The sequence below is a fragment of the Condylura cristata genome, unplaced genomic scaffold (genome assembly GCF_000260355.1).
Source record: "Condylura cristata isolate star-nosed mole 26May11 unplaced genomic scaffold, ConCri1.0 scaffold00004, whole genome shotgun sequence".
Classification (NCBI taxonomy): domain Eukaryota; kingdom Metazoa; phylum Chordata; class Mammalia; order Eulipotyphla; family Talpidae; genus Condylura; species Condylura cristata.
In genome coordinates this window covers 15,163,951-15,170,421 of record NW_004567105.1, presented here as the reverse complement: position 1 = coordinate 15,170,421, position 6,471 = coordinate 15,163,951, and positions in this window count along the sequence as shown.

Sequence of the window (6,471 nt, the reverse complement as noted above, 5' to 3'; positions counted from 1 at the left end):
ACAGGTTGACTGCCGAAGTATACCACTGAGGGGAGCAGAGGGTGGGTCAGGAGAGGTCTGCCATGCCATGTGGGTCACCTCAGGGTAGGGGATCGAACTCATGCTGAAGTGGCTTTAGCTTCTTAGTGCTGTGCTTTAACCCACTGTGCCACCATGGAGGGCCCTAAATTTAATTCTTAACTTACCATTTTTCTTTGTTCTCAAGTGTACAAAGTGAGGTTTCCTCCTCCTCTCTGAACTCTCTTATTTCTGGAACTTGATGTGTGCACTCACCTTTCAACTGTGTTTATTTACTTATTTTAAAGATTTATGTTATTTATTTATGTATATAAGAGCTGGGGTACAGGCCAGAGTGCTGTGGGTAGGGAAGCAGGAGGATGATTCACCAGAAACAGAGTGGGTCAGAACTGGCAGATTGACTGAAATACACTGCTGAGAGGAATAGCGGGGAGACAGGAGAGGTCTGCTGAGCCATGTGGGTCAGCTACCCAGCTGGGGATGGAACTCATGCTGCAGTGGCTGCTGATAGCTTTATTGTGCTGAGAGTTAACTCCTAGTACCACCAGGAGGCCCCTCAACTGTGTTTGAAAAAAGAGCTTAAGAAAGACTTGCTATATCTCTTATAGCTTCTTGTAAAAGAGGAGTCAAAACTCAGCTTAATACAAGAAGAAAATGAAGAATCATAAGTTGTGGTGATTTTTTCACTATTGCAAATACTGTTAAGGTAATCTCATAATTCTTCTATTGTTTCATTATTTTGATCTCTTGAGAATAATTGGTTAATAGTGATAAAATAATTGTGAGGATAAAGAAAAAGCAAACTATTTTAAGCTACAAGGAAAATATAGATCCTACAGATCCTTTGATACTATAACTTATCCTAGATTTTTTTTTTTTTTAAAGATTTATTTATTTGTGCATACAGAACTGGGGTGCAGGCCAGAGGCTCAGGGGCGGTGAGAGGCTTCACCAGAGACAGAATGGGGAACAGAACAGGCAGATGGACGAAGTACACTGCTAAGGGGAGCAGCGGGCGGGTCAGGAGAGGTCTGCCACGCCATGTGGTCACCTCCGGGGCAGGCGGGAATTGAACTCATGAGGAAGCGGCTTTAGATTCTCAGTACTGTGCTTTAACCCGCTGCGCCACCAGGGAGGGCCTTATCCTAGATTTTATAAAGGTTTAAAATACCTAGAAAATAGTTTGGAAAAACTCAATCTACTAATTGTAATCATGTATAAAGAAAAGAATAGAGAACATGAAGTTTGTCTTTATTATTTTGTATATGAATAGAATTCTTTCTAACAAAAAATTTTAAGAGTACAATAAATAATTTTTTTTTAATCCTGGAAAGGATTTTATGAGGGCCTAATGGACTCAAGGCAATTGCAATGAACTGAGGTTTAGCCTATTTAAAGTTAAAGAAGCAAAATATCTCATTGTTATTTGAAAGACCCCTAAGTTAAAACAAAAATCAATCTTAGAGCAAGAATGAAAAATCAGGGCTCTCCCTGGTGGTGCAATGGTTTAAAGCACAGCACTACTAAGCTAGCCACAGCTGCTTCAGCGTGAGTTTGATCCCTGGCCAGGAGGGGACCCACATGGCGCAGCAGACCTCTCCTGTCTCTCCCACTGCTCCCCTCAGCAGTGTACTTCCAGGATCTGCCTGTTCTGCTCCCCACTCTGTCTCTGGTGAAACCTCTCACCACCCCTGTACCTCTGGCCTATCCCCCAGTTCTGTATGCTTAAATCAATAAATCTTTAAAAAATCTAAAGAGGCAATAATAGTATATGAACCAGTTCTAACTAATGAGATATGAAAAGATGTTTTCTAGATGCTTCTGAGAAGTTTTCTATCTCTCCTAAGAAGACAGTTCAAACATCTCTCTATCCACCACCAACCCAGTCTTCTACCTCCAACCACACTCCAAGTAGCATGCAGCCACCTTCCAGATTAACACAGAAGAGATCAATATAACAAGAGTTCTTCCTATGTGAACTAATATACTTCCTCATTTTTTTAAGTCTGTTTCAGTTGTATGTTCAGTGAGTTGCAGCAAATGAGGCTCTTACTAACTACATCCTAGCAGGAACAATAGTGGACACTGAGAATATAAAAATTAATGAGACAATAAATTGGCCTATTATACTATTACCCTAAAGATAGGTGATTTTAATCTTTCAAAAAATAAACAAAACAGACACAGTTTAAACTGAAGAGCTCTAATTAAATGGACAAAAAGTAAGAAAGAAAGAAATGGAGGGAGGAGACATTCTTAAATTCTGAGAGTTTTGTAGGATATGCCAATTTTCTTTGTAAAGATAAAAATTCAAAATTATAAAGCTGGTAATAAGAGGTGTACTAAAAGCTAATTTACTGACCATCTGTGCTTGAAGTGTTCATTTTACTGTTCTTGACACACCCGTGAGAAAATAGTTTATGATCCATCCATCATCAACACATCTGATTTCAATATTGCCTACCCTAACAGGAATTTCTAGGGAAGCACATTGTCCAGAGCTCCTTAATTCCAACTATTTCTCTGGGTGGTGTGTTCCTAGTACTTCAAGCTAGAATGAAACTGAAACGATATTCCTTGGACTAATGCCGCCCAGTAGGTAGCAATACATTTTCTGGAAAGAAGATTGCCGTGGGAAATCTTGTCAAACAAGGCTCTACTCATGTGGAGTAAGGAAACCACTTCTAGCTCTAGCATGCCAGCCTGCTGAAAAATTACTAAATTATATGAAAATTCTGTTTTAAAGTTTCAACAGCTGCCATTTACATAGGCAAGCTTTTACCAACTTCTTCCTATTTTTCCCACTCTATCTTCCCGCAGCAACAACTTTCATATTCTCCATTTCTATGAATTTGACTTTTTTCTTAGATTTCACATTTAGGTGATACCATAGTATTGTCTTTCTCCATCTGAGTTATTACAATTAGCATAATGCCCTCTAACTTCATCCATGTTATCAGAAATGACAGGATTTCCTTCTCTTTAAGGCTGAATAACAAGATAGGTATATATATATGTGTATGTGTGTGTGTGTGTGTGTGTGTGTATATATAAACACATTTTCTTGTATATATATATATATATATATAAACACATCCACTGACCACTGTTTAAGTTGTTTCCTCAACACTTGCTATTCTGAATGCTGCTGCAGTGAGAATGCAGATGCCATGAGAATGCACAATGTCTTTGAAATAATGCTTGTGTTTTCTTTGGATAATGGGATTGATGGGTAAGTACTCTATTTTTAAGGTTGCATAAATTTTCCTTAAAGAAAAGGTTGCTGTTGCTTATCCACCCCAATCAAAACGTGAGTCAAATACAACTTATGTGAGACTAGGCAAAAGTCCAAAAGACTAGGTTGTTTGAATTTAAACACAGCTGTATCCAAAAACCAGACTGTGTCTCCATCTGCTCCTATTTATCAGTTTCCCTTAAATTACTATGTGTAGCTCCATGTCACATCCTAATCTAACAGCTTCCACAGAAGGAATCCTCTCTATCACCATTCACCTGTCAGTTCAGTGAAGGTCTCTGGTCATCCTTGGATCATTGGTCATTTCTGATTAATTAGAAAAGGTGACCACAAATGAATATACCTCGTTCAGGTACCATTACTATGGCCAAATGAAAGAGGTCCTGGGAAATGGAGCCCATCACCATCACAAGGAGCAGAAGAGAGGCAGTTCGTATAAAGAAGGGATAATCAATAGAAAAAAAAAATCCAGTGCAATAAGGAAGCTGAATATCTGGTGGATCATATTACCTCAGGAAGTTTTAGGCAGATATTTAAGTAACAATTAACTAGTTTTCTTTCAATTTGAGATTGCTCATCTCAAATAGTGGCTTTCTGCCCGGGAACCAGTAGTCTTGTATCTTGAGAACTTGTTATGCTAACTTTACAGCCTACCTATTCCATAGATCAGCTCTTCTACTTGCTCTTAGCTCAGATAGTATGCTTACCTGCCTCCTATACATTCTATGAGACAGGATAAGTGAGTCCTAATAAGGCATGCAATTCTTTTCTAAAGCACTTTGAAATCCTGGGAGACTGAGGTTTTGGGTTATAACATATGCTCCAGTGAACCTGTTCAGATTACTCATGAGGACTCTAAGCTATGTTTGGAACTCTTTCTGAAGTGAATAAACAGATGGTCAGCAGTAGCTAAAATTGAAAGTAGTTTTTTAAATGCTGAGAATCAATTGCTTTAATACTCTCCAAGTGGAAAGGTCCTTCAAAAATGGTTAGGCAATATTTATAAGGAAACATGTTCTCTCTGGAATGAATTTAGCTCAAGGAGAGCAGGTGTGCTATAATATTCTGAGACATGAATTCAAAGTGATGTGAGAAAAGAATTACTGGTTTCACATCCCTATCAGAGAAGTCTTGAGGCATAATTAATTGATGATGATTGCTTCAGAAATATTCTGAGCCAAGACTCCACCAAAAAGGAGTATTTTTCTCATTAACTTTCTAATAGCTCATATTATTCACAAGAAAGTCACAGGAATGGACATGCTATGTCTTGGAATATGCCTGCGCCAGAAACAGCAAAATGGTGGGAAAGAAGAGTTTTAGAATTCTAAATCCTAGAACCTAAGCCAGTCGGACTTTCTGAGGGCCAAAAAATGACAGTGAATCAGCCAGTCCAGCTGTGAGAATGCAGCTGTGAGATTGCTGAAAGAAATGAAGTCAAAGGCAAGTTTATAAATGAGGGTGCTGCCAATCTAATCAGCACATTGGAAGACAAAATCATGTTTAATGACTCTAGCAAGTTAGACTTGGGTATAAGAAAAAAATAAATTCAACAAGATTGTCATAAATTGGTATCTAATAAAAATCTATAAAACCAAATAAGGCTGTTGGTGAGATTGAATAGCAGTGGAGTGAAGGCTATACTAGACTCTCAGAGTTCATAAAATGCAGAGATTATCTTCTCCAAGCAATTCATGTTAAGAATGAAAAAAGATAAGTCCTTACCCTGGACCGTATTTCAATTGCTTTGGGCGGTGAGAGGATTCACCAGAGACAGAGTAGGGAGCAGAACAGGCAGCTCGAGTGAAATACAATGCTGAGGGGAGCAGTGGATGAGTCAGGAGAGGTCTGCCCTGCCATGTGGGTCAGCTCCCTAGCTGGGGATTGAACTCATGCTGCGTGGCTGTGATAGCTTCATAGTGCTGTGCTTTAACCCGAAGCGCCACAAGGGAGGGCCCAAATAAAATAAATCTGAAAGTTTTTTTTTTAACCTGGAATCATTGTGAAAGTAGTTAGGAGATGGCAAATGTGCTTGAGCTACTTATTTACAAGTAACAATATAATGAATAACATTTTGTTAAATGCACATTACTTGCAGGTTCCTACCTGCAATTCTGGTTAAACATAAATATCCTAAAGGCAGCATACTTGTAAATTCCAACATGTTGCATAATACATTCGCTTTTTACCCATCATTCAAAGCATTGTGTGTACTATTATGAACTTCTTTAACTACCTATTTTAGTCATAATCAAATTGAAACTGAGGTTAGTGGAATACTTTCATGATGCAACAGTCACAATTTTTTTGAATAGGAAGATAAAAAAAACAAATTATTTGGTTATTTTGAAAGAGAAAATTTTCTCTGGACTACCAAAGTTACTTCTGAACTTCCAACCTGAAAATGAAACACGAAAATGAACAAGATAGTTGGAAGGAATGTGTTATCATAATTTTTTTTTTTGTTTTTTTTTGTAGTTTCTTTTTTTTTTTTTTATTAAAAAGTTTATTTTTACATCATTTTTCACATTTTTTTTTTCATCTCAATTGTAATCCCCATGGGGTGTTATCATAATTTTAAAGAAAGTTTGTAACAATTATTCATATAAATGAGAAAATACATCTTCAAAATATTAGTTTTTTTTGCTTTCTCTTTCAGGTAAAGGCATCTGTGTACACTTTGTTTATGTTCTTACCCCTATATTAAATTCATTGATTCATTCACCTAATTTCATCTTTTCTTTTAAGATTTATTTATTTCTGTATTTCTTTTAAGATTTATTTATTTATTTATGTATACAGAACTGGGTGCAGGCCTGTGGTGCAGGGGCGGTGAGAGGATTGACCATATGCAGAGTGGGGAACAGAACAGGCAGGTCTACGAAGTACACTGCTGAGGGGAGCAGCAGGAAGGTCAGGAGAGGTCTGCTGCGCCTTGTGGGTCACCTTCCCCCGGCCTGGGATCTAACTTGGGCTAAGGCAGCTGCAGCTAGCTTTGCAATGTTGTGCTTCATCCTGTTGTGCCACCAGGGAGGGCCTAATTTCATCCTTTCATTTCACAGAATTAAAAACGCAAAGTGGGCCCTCCCTGGTGGCGCAGCAGGTTAAAGCGCAGCACTGAGAAGCTAAAAGCCACTTCCGCATGAGTTCGATCCCCGCCTGCCCCGGAGGTGACCACATGGCGTGGCAGACCTCTC